This window comes from Falco punctatus (assembly GCF_963210335.1).
Source record: "Falco punctatus genome assembly, chromosome: Z".
NCBI lineage: Eukaryota > Metazoa > Chordata > Aves > Falconiformes > Falconidae > Falco > Falco punctatus.
The window spans coordinates 62,008,444-62,018,350 of record NC_137586.1 but is presented as its reverse complement, the minus strand read 5'-3'; the positions used below and the strand labels follow the sequence as shown (position 1 = coordinate 62,018,350).

The following is a 9,907-nucleotide window of genomic DNA, read 5'->3' as shown; positions in this document are numbered from 1 at the left end:
GTGAGACTCATGTTCACTGTATTTGCACTGTCACCAGACGTGCAGTTCACAGGAGATAGTGACAGTCCCTCATGACCTACAGGAATTTGTGACATCGTTTTTTAAGACTCTGTTCTCCCTTCTTTCCTTGAGAAAGTTATTGTGGGTTGAGTTTGACACGGGGGGTGGGAGGTGACTAAGGAACAGTCGTACTGGTTTTGTGTTGATTCTCAGACTGTTTAAACAGAGTTGACAAGACCGAGATGCAAACTCAAGACACTCTCATAAATTTGTCAAATTAAAAGAGGTTGTGAGGGTTTGACCTGACAAGCCTTAGTCACATCTTCCTCTGCTTACAAGAATTTCTGTTCTTTGTTAACTATCTGCCTTTGATTTGAAGAGTTGGTTTCATTTTCACGTCACTCGTGGTGATGGTATCATTGTGGGATTTTTAAAATGTTTTTTCTGAGCCTTTTTTCCTTTTTGCTGGATTTGGAAATGTGTAGGATAAAGCAGAAATGGTAGCGGAAAGAACTGCCAAGAGCTGTGCAGCGTGATTTCTTTAGGGCTTTCATGGGACACTAGGAAATCAGCAGGTGAAGAAAAAATGCGGAAATGCCTGTAGCTTGCCATTTTTCCTCTCTATGTTTCTAAAGATCGCTAAACCTTGATGCTTCCTTACGTGAGCCAGGCTGCAAAGCCTGGGGAGCTGCGCTGCGTAGGCAGCTGCTCGTGCTGCTCGCTGGTGAGAGCAGAGCTGTGTGCCAGGCTCTTCTGTCAGGGCCTGATGCTCTAAACCAGCTCGGCTGTCCCCCGAGATCCAGTCAGGAAGCAGAAGTACTGCCTTGGGAGAGGTTTCTGCTAGTTCCACAGTAATGAAGTTTCAGTAAACCCAGTAAAAACCCTGGAAAGACCTTCTGCCTTCTTAAAGTAGCTGGGTTTCCAGTGTTGAGGTGTGAGGTTCTTTCTTTTTCTTAAGAAATACTGAGGCATCATAGCAGCGCTCTAAGAATCTCTTTATTTGTGTCCGTTTTTATTCAGCACACTGGAGTGCCAGCACAGACCTGGAGCAGGTGTTCCTACCAGCATTTGCACACAAACGTTGTGAAGAAGAGCTAGAGAAGAGCACGGATCGGTGGGGCCAGCCCAGCACCTGCAGGAAAGGACAGCTTCTGCAGGAATTCAGCCGTTTCTACTTGCATCAAGGCAAACAAAAAGTTCAAGTCAAGTCCTGTTAGCAACAGGTGGCAGCTCTACTGCAAGTAGAAATCTGACCAAGGAGCACTGAATTTAGCTGCTGGTCAAGAAACACCAGGTTGTAAAGGCGAGAAGTTGATTTAAAGCCTAACTCTTAAGTTCTGAGAGAGATGTAAGGGAATGTTGTAACACTTACCTAGAAATGTTCTAACCTTCTCAGACCAAAATCAGAGATTACAGTAAGGGCGAAGAATCTTACAGTCTAATTAATCCTTACACCTTCATTCAAAAAATGCTACCTTATTTCAAGTATGCCATATAAATCCATATGTAGCACACAAACTCATGTGTAACATATACATCAACTGGACAAATTAGATCTAAGTATGTCAGGATTGCTCACCTTTATTTATGGAGCTACTGGTGAGGGTCCCATGAAGGGTCAACAAGATGGTGAAGGGACTGGAACATCTCTCCTGTGAGGAAAGGCTGAGAGAGCTGGGACTGTTCAGCCTGGAGAAGAGAAGGCTCAGATGGATCTGATGTGAGCAACCATAAGGGCAGTCTGGTGAGAAGGATGAAATTACTGAATGAAAGAAAATGCCTGCTAGCCTGGGAGCTGTGAGCCTGGTAAACGTAAAACCCCAAAGAAACTGTAAGAGCAACGTGTTGTCTGAAAAAGTGGAAACAGTCTGTGAAAATAAAACTGGTCTGAAAGAACAGAAAACAGCATAATCTACTGGCTGTTTAAGGTGAAAAATTGAAATTAGCAGCATTTATTGGGTGCTCAGAATGTTGATGTCCTGCACCTTCTTATCTTTATAATATATAAAGGAGTTAATTTTTATTCAGAATTGAGCTTCTCTCTCTGAGAACTGCCTGTGCTGCATGTACTCTTCCTTTGCCAAAGAGTCTGAGTTCCTCACTCACAGGCTTTCTGCAAGGACTTGGTCTGTCACTGCGGGTGGCTGGCTGGCTCCAGACACTGTGACACAGAGCATCTTTGATGTGGGACTCTGCCTGTTTATCTTCTTTGTCTGTCTTTGGGCCCAGTTTTGGGGTCAGTTTGATTTGTCCTCCCATCTCTGGGATGGTTGGGTTCCTTTCTGGGATTGGCTTGTCCTCTCCTTTGGGATGGCTTGGCCCTTTCCAAAATCTGTCTAATTCACTTGATACCATTGTCACATATACATATAACTCATCTATAATAATTGTATCTGCTGCTATATTGTTGATAAGTTTCTTCAGTAATGATAACTTTTTAGTAACCTGTTATAGTATCTACCTACTTGGCTGTTGCTGTTATTGCTTGTTGCTATACAATTGGTTTGCTACTATTATTAACTGCTGGCATACTAATGATTGATACTATATTATTGATTGCCAATAGTAATTTGTAATAGCTTGATATATATAAATATATAGAAAAGCTTGCCAGTGGTGATTTTTTTTTTTTTTTTAATTTGTGGTAATCTATAACAAAGCAGAGAAATTTGGAGGGTAAAAGTGTTCATGTTCTTGTGTGTTACAGAATCCTACAAACCCATGTTTGTGAACCCTACACACCTGCAGGCTGTGTAACCCTTGAAGTTGTGACAGGATCTTATCAACATATATAAGGGAGGATGCAAAGAGGATATTGGGCTCTTTTCAGTGGTGCCCAGTGACAGGAGCAATGGGCACCCAGGGAAACACTGGAGGTTCCCTCTGAGCATCAGGAAGCACATTTTCACTATGAGGGTGGCCAAGCACTGACATGGGCAACTGGCTCTGTCTGGATCTGCTTGATTGGGTGGTTGGACCAGATGTCATCCAAAGGTCCCCGCCAACCTCAGCTCTTCTGTCTGTCTGTGCTTGTGTCATATTTGACTTAATTTTGAAAAATTGTTCTTTTTCACAAATAGTTACTTTTCTTCAGCATTGAAAGCTCAAGGCAGCAGGCTTGTTTGTGATATCAGAACAGAATGAATGAAATGATATCAAACTCGGCTCACTTTAGTGATTGAGCTTAGTAAGGAGCACATACAAAACCAGGATATATTACAAGGAAACTTAATCTAGAAAAAAATCATACTTTCAGTGACACAAACTGGTGTTAATATGACAAACAAAGGAAAAAACTCTTTCTAAATCAGATTTTTATCTTGGTACTGTCTCTTTAATTGGGAGGGTGTGGGGATACATTGGCTTCTTGTCACTTGCTTTTGGCAGGTAACTCAGCTGTGATAGGTGATCTTGATTTAGGAAAAAAAGGATTTCATGAGGTGATGCAGGGAGAAAAATTGAAGGGCCAAAGCCCAACTAGAACTTAATCTGGGTACTGCCATAAAAGACAACAAAAAATGTTTCTGTAAATGCATTAGCAATAAAAGGAGGGCTAAGGAGAATCTCTGTCCTTTAATGCATGTGGGTTGAAATACAGTGACAAAGGATGAGAAAAAGGTTGAGGTACTTAATGCCTTCTTTGCCTTAGTCTTTAACAGTAAGTCCAGTCATTCTCTGGGTACCCAGCCCCCTGAGCTGGAAGACAGGGAAAGGGAGCAGAATGAAGCCCCTGTAATCCAAGGGGTGTCAGCAACCCACTATATCACTTACAAGCACAGGTCTATGGGTCCAGATGGGATCCACCTGAGGGTGCTGGGGGAGCTGGCAGAAGTACTCACTGAGCCACTTCCCATCATTTATCAACAGTCCTGGCTAACCAGGGAGGTCCCAGAAGACTGGAGGTTAGCCAGTGTGATGCCCATTTACAAGAAGGGCAGGAAGGAGGATCTGGCAAACTACAGACATGTCAGCCTGACCTTGGTGCCAGGGAAGCTTATGGAGCAGATCATCCTGAGCACCATCACGCATCATGTGCAGGACAACTGGGTGATCGAGCCCAGCCAGCAGGAGTTTATGGGAAACAGATCTTTCTTAACTAGCCTGATCTTCTTCTATGATGATGTGACCCACTTAGTCGATAAGGGAAAGGCTGTGGATGTTGTCTACCTAGACTTTAGTAAAACCTTTGACACCATCTCCCACAGCATTCTCCTGGAGAAACTGGCTGCTCATCACCTGGATGGGTGCAGTGATTGCTGGGTAGAAAACTGGTTGGATGGCTGAGCCCAGAGAGTGGTGGTGAATGGAGTTACATCCAGCTGGTGGCCGGTCACAAGTGGTGTTCCCCAGGGCTCAGTATTGGGTTCAGTCCTGTTTAATCTTTATTGATGGTCTGGACAAGGGCATCCAGTGCACCCTCAGTGAGTGTGCAGATGACACCAAGTTGGGTGGGAGTGCTGACCTGCCTGAGGGCAGGAGGCTCTGCAGAGGGACCTGGGCAGGCTGGAGCGATGGGCCCAGGCCAGTGGTGTGAGGTTCAGCAGGGCTCAGTGCCGGGTCCTGCCCTTGGGTCACAGCAGCCCCACGCAGCGCTACAGGCTGGGGCAGAGCGGCTGGAAAGGGCCTGGTGGGAAAGGGCCTGGGGGTGCTGGGTGACGGCCGGCTGGGCAGGAGCCAGCAGTGTGCCCAGGGGGCCCAGGCGGCCAGCAGCACCCTGGCCTGTGTCCCCAGCAGTGTGGCCAGCAGGACCAGGGCAGTGACCGTCCCCCTGCACTGGGCACTGCTGAGGCCGCCCCTCGAACCCTGTGTTCAGGTTTGGGCCCCTCACTGCAAGGGGGACATTGAGGGGCTGCAGCGTGTCCAGAGACGGGCAGCGGGGCTGGGGAAGGGGCTGGGGCACAGGTCTGATGAGGAGCGGCTGAGGGGGCTGGGGGTGTTTAGTCTGGATGAGGCTGAGGGGAGAACTTAGCACTTTCTATAACTCCCTGACAGGAGGCTGTAGCAAGGTGGGTTTCAGTCTCTTGACCCAAGTGACAAGTGACAGGAGAAGTGGAAATGTCCTTAAGTTGTGTCAGGGGAGGTTTAGATTGGATATTAGGAAAATTTTCTTCACTGGAAGTATTGTCAAGCATTGGAACAGGCTGCCCAGGGAAGCAGTTGAGTCAGCATCCCTGGAGGTATTGAAAAAACGTGTAAATGTGGCACTGAGGGACATGGTTTAGTGCTGAACTTGGAAGCGTTAGATTTACGGTTGGAGTCAGTGATCTTAAAGGTCTTTTCCAACCTTACCAATTCTATGATTCTATGACTTCAATCTGGCATTTGGCTGCAATGACCAATATTAATCAACTTCAAAATACTGCCTCTTTGTCTTCCACAAAAGAAATAGCACCAGTAGTTGGAGTTATCATTCATCTGACCAGTTTTGCTTGTAAGGATTGTTAGCAAGCACCGAATGACATTCTTTGAGCTGGCTGTGCATGGAAAACTTAATAAATTCGGTCTCACAATTTAATAGGTGACCCTCCCCTCTCCACAGCTGTTTGATAAGTCTAGGCATTAAATATCAGCTTGTGTATTTATTTGGAGACATATTCCAGCTTTCATGGGATAGAAGGAAAATACAGAATTCTTGGCTGTTTTCTTTTCTAATGGCATAAAGTGTGCTGGCATGCTCTTTATTTTTATTATAATGATATAGCTGAGTACTGTAGCTGGGAACAAGATGTGGAGTGTCAGAAAGGTTCCTTAGACATGCTATAAATGCTATTGTAAAGCTATTTTCATGAAATCTGTTTCTAGAATTACTAATACAGTTTACTGGCATCTACAATTCAGTAGTCTTCTTCTGCACCTTTGATTTCGGTGTTTTCTTTGGATTTCTTTCAAGGTGTTTAAAAGCTTTTCACAAGGAATTTTGTTGCCATGAATCTTCATGAATATTTGTATTGTAGGGTTTTTTGTGGCACAATGAACCTGATAACCCAGTAGAGTTTGCATTCTTTCTGCTTTTGTTAATTTTATGCACTTTTATTTTGGTGTATCTAGAAATAAAGTATAGGAAAGTGCATTGGCATTATCATATCAGAAACAAGACTCTGGCTTTCACTATGTATGTATGCATGTATGTACAGCTTAACCACAATGGTGTGGAAAATGCCCTGTTCTTCTGCCAAGAGGAACAGCAGTATAATAATTTAGAACTGTATTATCCACTGTATGAAGGTCATGCTTCTCATACTTTAGTACAAGGTAGTTGTCTGAAAGCTGTCTTTGAATGGTCAGTTTGCAAGAGATTAGCCATCTGGGTCTTCTTCTGTCATCAGGGAACATGCAGGGCTTTGCTGTGGGCTTTACTCTTATGGTCCTGTCAAACCAATGTCATTGCCAGGAGCAAGTGAAAAAAATACCCAGTTCTTAAGCCAAAAGGTAAAATTGAGAATGTGGGTCCTACAGCACAGCAAAAATAGATGACTATGAGTTATGTTTGTAGAAGGCTAACATCCATGAGAAGAACACTCATGTCCTCACTCCCAAGTGGTTTCTTGTGACAGCATCAGCAAGACTCTTAAATATGCTGCTTTTTTTTGGCTAAGCTGACTGAATTCACGTGTCCTACTCTTGCTGTACAGTTTAATTAATGTCATATAAGATAATTTCCAGACACTTAGGGCACAAATTATATAACGTATATAAATTATTTATCTTTTTCACTCTGCTGATTTCCTTCATTCCTGTCAACTCCTCTGGAGAAGAAAAATTGGGTTGATCACAAGACCCTAGATTATACACAACAAAGCAGGAACATATTATTCTGATGTTGAGTAAGATGTCAAATTAAAATGCTTCGTTTCTCATTTTTATTGTACAGGCATGGACTGGTTAGCACACAGTCTCCCTACCACTTCTTCCGTGTTGAAGGAAACAACATTCAAGGCTGAATTCCAGATCTATAAACTTGCTCTCTTCAGGGAAAATCTGGCTGATGTTACCCCTATGGACCTGTGGACCTAGAAGTCTAAATACTGTCATAGGGGACACATAGGATTTTTCTAGTACATGGAAACCAAACAACAAACATTAAGAATGAATGTCAGCATACTGAGTGTTAACTGTTTTGGCTTTGGTAATCTGAGATCTGAAATCTTCCTTTTTTGTAAACAGGGGGGTGGGTGGCTCTGTGTGTGTGTGCGCGCGCGTATGTGTGTGATCCTTGTAACGTTCTGGGTCTTTTAACAACACATTTACACTCTCTCAGAAGTCATGAGTTATCATGTTCACTAATGTTTTAATGTTAGACATTTTTTATGGTGAAAATAATGAGAAATGGTATGTCAAAAGCAAATAACCAAATTGTTTATGCTTAAAATTTTGGCATTTGATATACAATTCCTACTCTTCCACTGACTCAGCATAACTCCCTGGTGAAATTGCTGTCTATACCTCAGCTTTCTCCACTACAGAAAAAGCAGAATGACCTTTGTTGACCTCACTTGCTCCTCTTTGTGAGGATCAATCAGTTAGCTTTATGTTTTCACAGTGCTTTGAAATACTAAATTTTATGTTTTATTTCCCTTAATGATTTTGTAAATGTTTGTTATTGTTATTGTATTGTTATAAGTAGATGTGAGATTTTTCTATCACAGAGGATCAGAAGCTGAACTCCTTTGATTTGTATTACGATGGGAAATAATGGAGATTTAAGGAAAAAGAATTTTGAAGGCAAATTAGTATACAGCAGATGCTGGTTCTGGAGGCAGTGGTAACCAATGCTGGATGTCAGAAGGAAACGGTCTGGTGGGAAACTCATCTTGTGAAAAAGACAACCATTTCTATGGTCTATGGCTGAAGGACTTTGTGATATAAAACAATCAGTTAATCACTCTTCTAACCATTCACACTAGTTGCTGGAGAAGGAAGAAGGGCCATAGGCACCTTGCTGCTCCTAGGATCTTTTCTGTCAGCTGATTAACAACACAGAAGAAAAAAGGGAGTCTCTTTTCCAAATGGCATATGAAAATCAAACCCTCATGATTCTTTTTCTAGTCTGCTGCTGAATGAATAGCCCCAGGAGGCTGCTGAGAAAGAACAAGCTTAATTTATAAATCATGTTTGTTTGCAAGTAATTTTTATGTGCCCAGTCCACATAAAGCAATATGTGGGGGACTGACCTGGAACAATAAGTCCCACCCTGAGGTGGCAGAGTTAGCAGCATTTTCACTGAATCTGTCTTACTAGGTAGGAGAAACATAGAGATAGAAATGACCGTTCCTCCTAATCCACTGCTCTGCTACTGACACTGTGTCATAACACACCCCCTGCAAAGTGATTATTACTGTCCACGCTGCCCTTCAGAAGAATGAGTAATGAAATATCAGGAGGTATAAAAGGAGCTCATGCAAGATCAGCTGCAGGCATTAGAAATGGCTTTAGATGTTATGAACCAATTCCATGGATAAAGAATCATTGGCTTCTCTGGCCCTGAACTCATTGTGCTTGGACCTGATGAATGGCTGTTGGCTTATTTGAAAACAACCTTCACAAGATGGATTGTGGCATTAGGCTGGCTTCAAGGATCATGTCTTCTGGCTAGGTGTCCTCTAGATGGTGGTGCTCCTGCCAGTGCATCCAGCCCTTGATGAAGAGGAAAAGAAAAAGGATTCTTCATTAAAGCAAGCTGTTCTGAGCAAGCTGATACCATGGAGGGACATCCTGGAAAAAACTTGCGTGGAGGAACTTTTCTAAGTGTTGTTCCCAATAAGCTGGAGTTTCTGACTGACCAGCAATCAAACTCTTGTCAAGGTTAATAATTTAATTATAACTATATAAATTATCAGTATTTTTTTACCAGGTATGTCTCTGCCTATGAAGAAATATACAGGATAATCCCACAAATGCTGTGCAGATTGTGGCAAAATCTGTACGTGTTTCAATAATCTCAAAACCCAGAAACTGTTCAGTTGCTTAGGTTTCTTCCATGAACTTAAAGCTTGCGCTCTTATAGAAGGTAAAATGAAAGCTCACACTGTTAGCGATTTTTCTTTGTGATTATGGCCAAATCATTAATCTTGTGTGAGGCTTGTCTAAAGGGCATCAGACATACCTGTGCTGAAGAAGCTTCAGAAGTGAATGCTCTGTGGTCAGAGAATCCTGGTATGTTCAAACTCATGCAAACTAAGATGGTGCCTGATTTGAGGGCTGTCTTGTGCGTGTTTATACAGATGCAAACAATATGCTACTTTCATGGCTGTCATTTACTTGTGTGGGAGTATAAAGCTGCATAGTCTCTATTCTTCAATGTTTTAAAAACTGGGCTGAATAATGTCCTAAGGCAACCTCGTCTGGCCTCATAGCTAATTGTTCTCTGAGGAGGAGTTTGACCTAGAAACTTCCTGAGACTCCTTAGAAGCTTATCCTGTGACACCATGATCCTAAGACTTCACTTTGACATCAGCAGAACGATCATCAATTCTGTGATGGGCCAACCTTGACTGAGTGCCAGATGCCCACCCAGCTGCTCTTTCACTCCCTCTCCTCAACTGGACGGGCATAAAATAAGATGAAAAGCTTGTAGGTCAAGATAAGGACAGGGAGATCTCTTATCAATTACTGTCATGAGCAAAACAGACTTGAGCTGGGGAAAATTTACCTAATTCATTGCCAATTTAAAATAGAGTGGGATGGTAAGAGACAGAGCCAAAAGCTAAGAGACCTCCCTGCCTTCTTCCCAGGCTCAGCTACTTTCCTTCATTCTGATCTCTTCTACCTACTTCTGGCCCCAGCTCCCAGCAGTGCAGAGGGTTGAGGAATGGGCGCTGGAGTCAGTCCGTAACAGCTTCTCTCTGCTGCTCCTTCCTCCTCACAATTCTCTGCTGCTCCAGCATGGGGTCCCTCCCCTGGGATACAG

At 43.1% G+C, this 9,907-nt stretch overlaps 1 long non-coding RNA gene across 1 annotated transcript in view; it reads left to right on the top strand.

Annotated features, from left to right (window-relative positions):
* LOC308056235 overlaps window positions 1-2,629 on the top strand; it is a 31,480-nt gene extending 28,851 nt beyond the window's left edge. The window contains exon 2 of the long non-coding RNA XR_013924746.1: window positions 1,021-2,629. This is a non-coding gene — a long non-coding RNA (uncharacterized lncRNA). The remainder of the gene's footprint in view (window positions 1-1,020) is intronic.
* The last annotated feature ends 7,278 nt before the right edge of the window (window positions 2,630-9,907 follow it).